Genomic DNA, 12,716 nt, shown 5'->3' with positions numbered 1-12,716 from the left:
GGGACACATAAAATTTATATAGGACATATCTGTACAGTACACCACTATATTTTCATCATATCTTTTTAATAATGGGGACAGGTCTATTTTAAATTTGACTGATTCACTTTGTTGTGTTCATAGATAATGCGTTTCGAGGCTGTAAGAGCTTTTTCAAGTACAAGATAGAGATATGTAAAGGTTCATATAAAATTTATATTGGACATATCTGTACACTACACCACTATATTTTCATCATATCTTTTTAATAATGTGGACAGGTCTACTTTAAATTTGACTGATTCACTTTGTTGTGTTCATAGACAATGCGTTTCGAGGCTGTAAGAGCTTTTTCAAGTACAAGATAGAGATATGTAAAGGTTCATATAAAATTTATATTGGACATATCTGTACACTACACCACTATATTTTCATCATATCTTTTTAATAATGTGGACAGGTCTACTTTAAATTTGACTGTTCATAGACAATGCGTTTCGAGGTTGTAAAAGCTTCTTCAGGTACAAAATAGAGATTTGTTAAGGTACACATAAAATTTGTATAGGACATATCCATATAGTACACAACTATATTTTCTTCATGTCTTTTTAATAATGTGGACAGGTCTACTTTAAATTTAACTGTTCATAAACAATGCGGTTCGAGATTGTAAGAGCTTCTTTAGGTACAAAATAGAGATTTGTAAAGGTACACAAAATTTATATAGGGCACATCCGTACAGTACACCACTACATTTTCATCATGTCTTTTTAATAATGTGGACAGGTCTACTTTAAATTTGACTGTTCATAAACAATGTGTTTCGAGATTGTAAAAGCTTCTTCAGGTACAAAATAGAGATTTGTAAAGGTACACAAAATTTATATAGGACATATCCATACAGTACACCACTACATTTTCATCATGTCTTTTTAATAACGTGGACAGGTCTACTTTAAATTTGACTGTTCATAAACAATGCGTTTCGAGAGTGTAAGAGCTTCTTCAGGTGCAAAATAGAGATTTGTAAAGGTACACAAAATTTATATAGGACATATCCGTACAGTACACCACTACATTTTCATCATGTCTATCAGTTTTCATGTATTGCCGGACTTCTTAGAGCATAATTTATTGCAATGACTGCCACTTATGTAAGTAAGAGGCTCATTGAAGCCATTGCTCTTAAGGCTGGTGGAATCATTTAGGAATTAAATGCGGAATTGACTTTAAGCTGCGGGCTGTTTACGCACCAGTTGTGTTACAGAGGCCAAAGCTACGGCCGAAATGTGTTTTCCTTTCATTGCGATTTTCATATCTTGCTCTCACTTCAATCTATTATTAGGAAAACAGAGAAGTAAGTTAAAAAGGACAATTATACATAACAGGATTCCTCGTGCCGTAGTTAAATACATCAGAAGGCACAAACCAACAGGCTGGGAGAAGCTGATTAATTTTTCAAGAACTAATGCAATTTTGCAGCAGTGTATCTGTACCTAGAGAATTATGTGATATTTTCTATGATAAAGCGGCAAGTCTTGTTACAAAATTGGAATTCCCACACAAAAGAAGATAAATGAATTGTTTGAGTTCTGGTTTATGTGTTTAACACTAATTTAAAGGTATTTGAATCATTTCCCTTGATATTGCACAGGATACAATGTTAGCACTGACAAGCCCATCCAGACACACATCTTACGCTGCCTATCAAAGGAAATGCTACTTTGGAATAACTGTGCATAATTATACATTTATTTCAAATAATATCCATGTCTGTGCATTTCTTATCTTATTATTCTACTTTGATCCCTTTTTATGAATCGTATTCTACCAAGGGACTGACTGGAATTATTATGTGAAGACATACATATATATATCACATGTATTCATGTGTGCTTGAGAACGGAGACTGATTTTACCTTAATTCTGCATTGACCAAATACTACTGGCACATAGTGCTGAAATAATACCACTATACAGTATCATGAGGCAAAATTTAAGATTCAAAAATGGTTGTTTGGCTGCTTGGCATGCAACTGTTCCACTTGCGCTGCTGACCATAAGGTCTCAGTATACTAATCTGAAGTACTTCTACACTGGCCAAATACTGTAAAACCGCCACATATTGTTGAAATAATACCACTATACTGTACCCTGGTGCAAACTTTAGGATTAAAAAATGGTTGTTTGGCTGCTAGGTATGCAAACATTGCCCATTTGCGCTGCTGACCATAAGGTCTCAGTATAATACTGATCTGAAGTATGTCCATATTTTTTTTTTTATCTTATTTTTCTATTGTGTTCTTTTTATGTATCGTATTACATTCTACTAACGACTTGAATTATTATGTGAAGACAGTAAGACATACAGTATATCTCCCTCTTATAAGAAGATTGATGAGGGGGAAAAGGGGTGCTCCCTCCCTCTGGTGAGTAGATTGATGCCACTGTTGCGATTGACATTGCTTCTGCTGATTTGATGTAACTGCTAGAGATGCCAATCAGCTTGATGCTATCTTACTTTTAGTGAACAATTCTCAGTTGCCACCAATATCAAATTGCTCACCTGTTTATATGATTTTATTACTTGATACCATCAAAAGTAATTTTACTGCCAATGTACAGTACAGACCAAAAGTTTGGACACACCTCCTCATTCAAAGAGTTTTCTTTATTTTCATGACTCTAAAAATTGTAGATTCACATTGAAGGCATCAAAACTATGAATTAAAACTAAACGCAAACCGGATGGAATAGCACGCCGCTGCAAGATGCTGTGGTAGCCATGCTGGATCAGTATGCCTTCAATTTTGAATAAATCTCCAACAGTGTCACCAGCAAAGCACCCCCACACCATCGCACTGTAAGGGCCCAGGGACAGAGAACCTCAAATGTTCTATATGTCACAGTTGCTGTTCTGGCACAAGGGTGCAGGGGCCATGTTCCCTGGGTGGTCTACAAGGCCCTGATGTTCCCTGCTATCCACCCCCACACAGTATCCACAGCTGATGATGAAGACACGGTCTTGGGGATAACAGTTGCTTTAATACAGCAGGAACAAAGGAAAACAACACGGAATATACAGTATGTTTCACAGTCTTTTGTGGGTAGGCCACGGCAAATACAGCTTGGTGTTGAATGCTGAAGTGTAATTAGGGTGCTGTAGCTTTAAGAGCACAATTTGCTTCAGATATAATACTGGTATGCCTTTAGCAGCAGGTTCAGAGTCTCTTGAGCTTAGAGGGTAGATATAATAAGATTGTACAGACCTGGAGTCCTGGGGTTATCACTGCTAGTTCAGACACGTGCAGTACATGTAAGCAAATGTAGAAAGTTGCCCAGCGCGCTACGGGGACCGGTCGGCTGGTGCGTGGACAATGGCATGAAAGCCACTAATATTGCAGTGGGGCGGGAGACCCTCAAACTTTCACAATCTGCATGCAGTAGGGTCTGGTATATACTCAGTATGCCCTACTGTCTGAAGAGATGCACAATGTATATCTGGCCAGTGAGGATTCATGATAGGAAGACTTCAGCATATTGTCTGTAAAAGTCAGTAAATGGTGAAATTCTAGGCCTCGGGCCTAGGAGGAGTCTTGTGGTGAAGAGAAACTCCACAAAATGTCTTCCCTCAGAGGAGATTCAGCCAGAACCAGCTCATTCCAGACAGAGGCTGGAGAATAGCTCCACCTATTGAGCCATGTGACCAAGAACTGGCCAATAGGAAAACACCCAATGCACACTTCAGATTCTTACAGTTTTCACCAGTAGATGGTGCTAGAACACAGCAAATGAAAAATGCTTTACATATAACATATAGCATAATATTACATATAAGTGAATGTACTTAAAGAAACAGACACAATCTGGACCGGGCCACTACAACACCTCCTCCTCCATGCTTCACGGTGGGAACCAGCCATGTAGAGTCCATCTGTTCACCTTTTCTACAAAGACACGGTGGTTGGATCCAAAGATCTCAAATTTGGACTCATCAGAGCAAAGCACAGATTTCCACTGGTCTAATGTCCATTCCTTGTGTTCTTTAGCCCAAACAAGTCTCTTCTGCTTGTTGCCTGTCCTTAGCAGTGGTTTCCTAGCAGCTTTTTACCATGAAGGCTGCTGCACAAAGTCTCCTCTTAACAGTTGTTCTAGAGATGAGAAGATGTGTCCAAACTTTTGGTCTGTACTGTATGTAAAGCGCCATGGAATCAATATCACTACATAAGTGAATAATTGTTATAATATTATTACAGTATTACTTTTACATTTGCATTTTTTCATATATTGTTATTTATATCCTCACGGTATATTTGCAGCCGCACCGACTGTCCCTAATTCAGTTGATTTATCAGTCCACTTCGGTATCATCACACAATATCCACATTTTTCACCATCAAGCCCCTACTGGAAATGCGGTAGCCTAAGCAATTTTATAATCAAAAACTTTTTTCTCAGCTGGTCACCACACAGGACCACTGGCAACAAGCAGCTCCTCACAACTTTAAAGTTTAGTTTTGGGGTATTTGCGCCTAATCATGGCATATCTGCGCTTTGCTTGAGGAATGTGATACCTTTGATGCAGTTTTGGTGATGGAAATTGTCTCCCCTTGAAGACAACTGACTTGTATTTGTGAGCAAAATACACTCCTCGGGAAATCAGTACAGCACACACGCTTTGTGCTGTACTGAAAGTCTCTGCTTTATTACATCATGTGACCAGTTTATATAGTATCCCAAACAAAGAAACAACTCCTCAGAATTCTGCACCAATAAGAGCCGCACGGGTGTATATAGAAATGTGAAACTTTCCCACCCATTAATGTTAGCTGATCCCTATGACATCATTCAGTTCATCATTCAGTTCATCATTCAGTTAGGCCTCTTTCACACATCAGTTTTTTTGGCATCAGTCGCAATCCATTGTATGACTGATGATGTGATGGATCTGTTGCAGATAGTGGTAAAACAGATGCGACGGACCATGTAAAAAGACAGATCTGTGTAAGAATTTTTCAATGGCAAAAAACAATTGCTGGATGAGAGAGAGAGAGATTTTTTTGCTGACCAGAGGATTCTCTGTGAAAATAACAGATCCGTCGCTTGATTCCATCATTTGACGGTCCATGATGAGCACCATCACCCATAGGCTTCCATTCTACAAGAAAACGGACGGCGACGGATCCGTCGCTGTCCGTTTTTTTGACGCACACAAATAAACGTTGCTATGGATGTTGTGTCCGTCCGACGGATACACGTTTTTCTAGAGATCCGTCATGCCACGGATGTAAAGTCATGAGATCCGTTGTGATCCATCGCTAATACAAGTCAATAAGAAAAAAACGGGTCCAACGCTGGATACGTTTTTTTAACATTTCAACGGATTATGATTGATACAAAAAAACTGAATTGTGAAAGGTGCCTTATAAGACAAGATGGTTTCTATGTATAAGAACAAAATGGACGCTATTCTCTGACATAATTCTCAATGGTTCCTTGGAAAACACCCAAATTTTAATGGCCGTAAAGAAAAAAAATATCTTTAATACCAAGTCTTAGTGGTACTTTGCACGTTGCGACATCGCTACTGCGATATCGTCGGGGTCAAATCAAAACTGACGCACATCAACGTCGCAACGTGTAAAGCCTAGATGCGCCGATAAACGATCGCAAAAGCGTCGTAAATCGATTAACGGTGTAGCGTCGGTCATTTCCATAATGTTGGGTCGACCGCAGGTATGATGTTGTTCCTCATTCCTGCGGCAGCACACATCGCTGTGTGTGAAGCCGCAGGAGTGAGGAACATCACCTTACCTGCCTCCACCGGCAATGCAGAAGGAAGGAGGTGGGCAGGATGTTTATGTCCCGCTCATCTCCGCCCCTCCGCTTCTATTGGCCGCCTGCCATGTGACGTCGCTATGGCGCCGCATGACCCGCCCCCTTAGGAAGGAGGCGGGTCGCCGGCCAGAGCGACGTCGCAGGGCAGGTAAGTGCGTGTGAAGCTGCCGTAGCGATAATGTTCGCTACGGCAGCTATCACAAGATATCGAATGTGCGACGGGGGCAGGTACTATCGCGCTCGGCATCGCTATCATCGGCTAGAGATGTCACAGCATGCAAAGTACCCCTTAGCGGTAGCATTGTAAAAAGGACTTTATGGTCTCGTTAAGTAGAACCAGTCGCAAAGATGTCTAGAAAAGTTTAGTTATGACTCTTTTTAGCCATGTCTACTCTTCACGAGCATAAACATATGAATGTACAAGTCAATGCCTCCTGCAAAAGCAACACCTTCCTCAACCGCTGCAATGACTGATATGTACAGTTAGGTCCAGAAATATTTGGACAGTGACACAAGTTTTGTTATTTTAGCTGTTTACAAAAACATGTTCAGAAATACAATTATATATATAATATGGGCTGAAAGTGCACACTCCCAGCTGCAATATGAGAGTTTTCACATCCAAATCGGAGAAAGGGTTTAGGAATCATAGCTCTGTAATGCATAGCCTCCTCTTTTTCTAGGGACCAAAAGTAATTGGAGAAGGGACTCTAAGGGCTGCAATTAACTCTGAAGGCGTCTCCCTCGTTAACCTGTAATCAATGAAGTAGTTAAAAGGTCTGGGGTTGATTACAGGTGTGTGGTTTTGCATTTGGAAGCTGTTGCTGTGACCAGACAACATGCGGTCTAAGGAACTCTCAATTGAGGTGAAGCAGAACATCCTGAGGCTGAAAAAAAAGAAAAAATCCATCACAGAGATAGCAGACATGCTTGGAGTAGCAAAATCAACAGTCGGGTACATTCTGAGAAAAAAGGAATTGACTGGTGAGCTTGGGAACTCAAAAAGGCCTGGGCGTCCACGGATGACACCAGTGGTGGATGATCGCCGCATACTTTCTTTGGTGAAGAAGAACCCGTTCACAACATCAACTGAAGTCCAGAACACTCTCAGTGAAGTAGATGTATCTGTCTCTAAGTCAACAGTAAAGAGAAGACTCCATGAAAGTAAATACAAAGGGTTCACATCTAGATGCAAACCATTCATCAATTCCAAAAATAGACAGGCCAGAGTTAAATTTGCTGAAAAACACCTCATGAAGCCAGCTCAGTTCTGGAAAAGTATTCTATGGACAGATGAGACAAAGATCAACCTGTACCAGAATGATGGGAAGAAATAAGTTTGGAGAAGAAAGGGAACGGCACATGATCCAAGACACACCACATCCTCTGTAAAACATGGTGGAGGCAACGTGATGGCATGGGCATGCATGGCTTTCAATGGCACTGGGTCACTTGTGTTTATTGATGACATAACAGCAGACAAGAGTAGCCGGATGAATTCTGAAGTGTACAGGGATATACTTTCAGCTCAGATTCAGCCAAATGCCGCAAAGTTGATCGGACGGCGCTTCATAGTACAGATGGACAATGACCCCAAGCATACAGCCAAAGCTACCCAGGAGTTCATGAGTGCAAAAAAGTGGAACATTCTGCAATGGCCAAGTCAATCACCAGATCTTAACCCAATTGAGCATGCATTTCACTTGCTCAAATCCAGACTTAAGACGGAAAGACCCACAATCAAGCAAGACCTGAAGGCTGCGGCTGTAAAGGCCTGGCAAAGCATTAAGAAGGAGGAAACCCAGCGTTTGGTGATGTCCATGGGTTCCAGACTTAAGGCAGTGATTGCCTCCAAAGGATTCGCAACAAAATATTGAAAATAAAAATATTTTGTTTGGGTTTGGTTTATTTGTCCAATTACTTTTGACCTTCTAAAATGTGGAGTGTTTGTAAAGAAATGTGTACAATTCCTACAATTTCTATCAGATATTTTTGTTCAAACCTTCAAATTAAACGTTACAATCTGCACTTGAATTCTGTTGTAGAGATTTCATTTCAAATCCAATGTGGTGGCATGCAGAGCCCACCTCGCGAAAATTGTGTCACTGTCCAAATATTTCTGGACCTAACTGTATATAGGTTGTTCAGCTCCTTTTTAGGTACGAAATCTTGTATAAAACGTAAAGATTCAAGTCTATACACAAATTAATCTTGGACAAGAGTGACAAGCAATATTTACTTATCTCCGAATAGACTTATGGCAACCGTTCAGTTCTTCATGGGAACAGACAAGTTTTCTTAACATGGAACTTTTCCCCCCCAATATCTACACTGATGTATTATATCGTCCCTTTAATTGTGGGTGAAGATAATGAAGGATGACTCGATGTTCCCAGGGATTAGTGCCTTGTCTATATATGTATTAAGCAATACCTAAAACCTATGTCAAACATTGTAAACCGAAACGCTTCTCTTAAAGAGAGACACGAGAGATTAAAGTTAAATCCTTTGATATCTGAGAATCTTGAAGTTGGCTGTCCAAGGAATGAAAGCATAAGACAAACTTTCAGGATGAGCCCGATCTCTGGCGACACTGATTAAACACAGAGAAATAAATAATCGCACAGGAACAAATACTTTTTATACTTCCTGAAAATTGCATTGTTTAATGAGGTTTGGGATTAAGCTCTTCATGCAGTAAATATATTTAACTCATTACATTATGAATAAACAGCCGATGACCTCTAATGCTCGGCATCACCAAATTTCAATTAGGGCTCCTGCACACCGCTGCATTATGACTGTATAGGGAACGGAGCATGAGCCTCAACTGTACTGATCCCCTATGTGCCTCCACTTTACAAAGTAACTTTTGTTATCATTTTTCAATACTACTACTACTACAACTACTACTACTACTACACCAGCACCACATACTACTACTACTACTACTACTACTACTACTACTACTACTACTACTACTAATAATAATAATAATAATAATAATAATAATAATAAACTTTGTAATATATCTCTTTAGAGAAATCCACTTTGTTTCTCCTTCTAGATTGATCATTCAGTCTCAAAATTCTCAATTCATTAGTAAAATGTATCTTCAGTGAATACAGTTTCCCATTATTGAGATAAGAGATAGCAGTTAGTGCTCATAAATTTCTATGGAAAACTTTTTCAGCCGCTTACCCCTCTCTTCTGTCACGGCCAGGGTGAGAGGCTAAGCCAGCCGTTGAAGACAACACAAATAGAAGAGGAAAGTAATGCCTAATAGTTAGGGAAAGTGGGAAGTGATGACCCCTGACAACAACCTGCAGCTCACTCTCACTGCCCCTACAGACCCTATACAGGTTCCGCACCTGTCGCCCAGCTGGAATACCTGGGGCCGTATATCACCCTGGCAAATAGGCCCTAAGTAAGGATGGAGGGTATGAGCTCTTCATCAAAACCATTATCACTAAAGGAAGACACAAGGGAACAATAAAGGGGTGGTGACCCCTGTCAACAACCTGCAGCTTACTTTCACTGCCCTCACCAGCCCTATGTAGGTTCTGCACTTGTCGCCCAGCTGGAATACCTGGGGCCCTGTTTCACCCTGGTAAATGGGCCCTAAGTAAGGATGGATGGTATGAGCTCTTCGTCGAAACCCCTATCACTAAAGGAAGACATAAGGGAACAAAAGAGGGTAAACACAACTGCAATCACCAGAGCCGTGGCAGATAGCAAAAGACTAACACTTATCTGAGCTGCATCAGCCACAGGAGTCTGAAGCAACAGAAGACAACCTTTCCAGAGCTCAGCAAGGAACAAACAATAAACTGCACCCAAACTACCCCAGGGTGAGGTTTATAAAGGAAGTGAGAGGCTGGCAACTGAGAGGAAAAACTGACATTTTCTCAGGGTCCTAGAGTCCGCAGCTGTAGAAGCAGGGAACTGTCAGATAACAACATGTGCTACCAATCTGTGGGATTTTCTAACATTCACTGCCACTGAATTGTCAGCGGGCTGTGAGACCTCCGTAACAGGCCGTGAGACATCCGCAACACCTTCATATAATATTAAAAGCACCAACTGTTATCTCCTGTCTCACTAGTGTGAAAGTTTATCTTTATTGAGTACAGATTTAACAAATTTTATCCATGAATTGAGAGCAAAAGATCAATACTGGAGAATAAGGAAACAGATTTCCCTGATGGCATATATTACAAATTTGCTTATTTTAATGTGTACTATTGATTTATGAAATAAAAATTAAAATGATAGTTAATCTGTAAAAAATATTTGTAACATGCTCCATCAGACTCTAAATTTAAAGGTCCAGCACTAGAGAGGTTCAAAAGCTTATTCACACAGGCAGACTGCGGTAAACGATGCACATTGATCTGTAATAGGTCACTCAGTGTGCATAGGTTGCTATTGTTCTCGTCAGTGCGAGTCCTTATTACTCAGGTTAATGCACTGCCGAGAATAGTGATCTTTTGTGCTGCACAAAAAATCATTTCACCAGATAAACAAGCATTTTACCCGCCATCGGTTGATATGCCACTTGTTTACACAGTTACAGCAAGATCTTGCATGGAGCCCCAGGCCAAGTAAGATTGACAGTCGTCTTGTGTTTCTTCCATTTCGTAATAATTGCACCAACAGTTGTTGCCTTCTTACCAAGCTGCTTGCCTATTGTCCTGTAGCCCATCCCAGTCTTATGCAGGTTTACAATTTTGTCCCTGGTGTCTATAGACAGCTCTTTGGTCTTCGAGAGGTTGGAGTGTAATTGAGTGTGTGGACAGGTGTCTTTTATATAGATAGCAAGTTCAAACAGGTGCAATTAATACAGATAATGAATGCAGAGTGGGAGGGCTTCTTGAAGGAAAAGTAATAGGTCTATGAGAGCCAGAATTCTTGCTGGTTGGTAGATGATCAAATACTTATTTCATGCAATTAAATGCAAAAATGTATTATTTAAAAATCATGCAATGTGGTTTTCTAGATTTTTTCAAATTCTATCTGTCACAGTTGAAGTGTGCCTACAATGAAAATTACAGACCTCTCCGTTCTTTGTAGGTGGGAAAACTTGCAAAATCAACAGTGTATCACTTACTTATATTCTAGATTATCGGGAAACAAGTCTTCTTATGGGTGCTTTTTTATGATAATCAGAGATGGGAGAGTCTGCAAATGTTTGGGTTTGATTGTTGCGGTCAGACTTAAAAAAAGAGTTGCGTTCAGGATTGGACTTCAACCCGAATATGGGTGTGAATGCTAAACCCTGAAAATGGGGATTAGAGCAGGACAGTTATACTTATCGAGTCTCCCACCCGGCAGTCACACTGCTTCTGGGTCCGCTTATTAGCTCTCATGCATATTCGATGCTTCCCCCACTCCCCCTCATGACAGCATCTGTAATTGGTTGTAGTCAAACAGCCAGTGTGTCGGTGTCTGTGATTGGTTGTGGAGTGTATAAATAAATAATTGGAAAAAATGTTGCAGGATCCTCCATATTTTCATACCCAGTGCAGATTAAACAGACAGCTACAGGCTGTCCCAGCTATGCGCATTATCTAGGTTGTGTATCCAAATATGAAGCATACCACATGGCTTTTTTTTAAATTATTTAAATAATTACAAAAACCATGTGGTCCCACCAATTTTGATACCCAGCCAAGATAAAGAGGACAGCTGGGGGCTTGTATTCTCAGGCTGGGGAGGCCCATGGTTATTGGGCCCCCCAGCCTACTAATAGCAATCCACAGCAGCCCACGAATTGTAAAATCCATTAGCTATGATAATTACGACGCTTTACTAAGCTCATGTCCTGGTGTGGTGGCAATCAGGGTAATAAAAGGGGTTAATGACAGCTTTGATTTGTCAAAAAATGACAGCTGTCATCATGACCAAGGTTAGTAATGGGGAGGGGTCTATGAGACACCTTCATTACTAACCCTGAGGTCGCAGTGCGTGGCCATATTAGAAAACATAGCATAACCCTCATATGTCTATTATGAAAAGACAAACTCTTGATATGACGCTGAGCACATATAGTCAACTTCCTTGGTTGACCATAGCATGCCTGTTCTGAGTAGAGCTTGTCTTGTTAATTAATGTATGACTTGGCCGCCATGCTGCAGCTCAGTTTCAGGGTGTTCTTATCTTCTTATAGCCTGGGCCATCTTTATGTAAAACAATTATTCATTTTTTCCAGATCCTCAGAGAATTCTTTGCATGAGATGCCTTGTTGAACGTCCAGTGACCAGTATGAGAGAGAATTTTAGCACATCTGCTCCCCATTCACACTGGAAACCTTGTAACACTAATGAGTCACACGGCACCAGAAAAAGAAAATGGCTAAATCGGCACAATTTGGTAATTTCCATTTAGGGGTGTACTCACTTTTGTTGCCAGCAGTTTTGAATTAATGGCTGTGTGTTGATTTATTTAGAGGACACCAAATTTGCATTGTTGTGCAAATTAATTTTAATTAATTAATTATACAAATTTACAATGTTTTACATTGTATCAAAGTGATTAAGGAAAGGAGGAAGACGCGACCAATAATCAGTTAGTGCAAAAAGTGATGTCTTTTATTAGAAACAGGGAGGTGAAAAGTAGCGGCACAAGTACAAGTAAAATCGCAGGACATAGACAAACCAAGGACTTGTATATAATAAGGCTGCCGTGCATAGTACTATATTACCACCATCCTATAATTAATAGAGTGATGGATACAGCTCACCAGGATAGGATCAAACAACATAGTAACCAGATCATAGTAGATCCTGTTGGTTACCCATACAATTGTATGTAGAGTGAACAGATAGAATACATTTTGTAAAACCACAATTGTGGTTTGAAACCATACCTGGAGAGCAGAACCTTGGAGTGCACCGTGA

This window comes from Anomaloglossus baeobatrachus, chromosome 7 (genome assembly GCF_048569485.1).
Source record: "Anomaloglossus baeobatrachus isolate aAnoBae1 chromosome 7, aAnoBae1.hap1, whole genome shotgun sequence".
In the NCBI taxonomy this organism is placed as follows: Eukaryota; Metazoa; Chordata; class Amphibia; order Anura; family Aromobatidae; genus Anomaloglossus; species Anomaloglossus baeobatrachus.
This window is presented reverse-complemented; position numbering follows the sequence as displayed.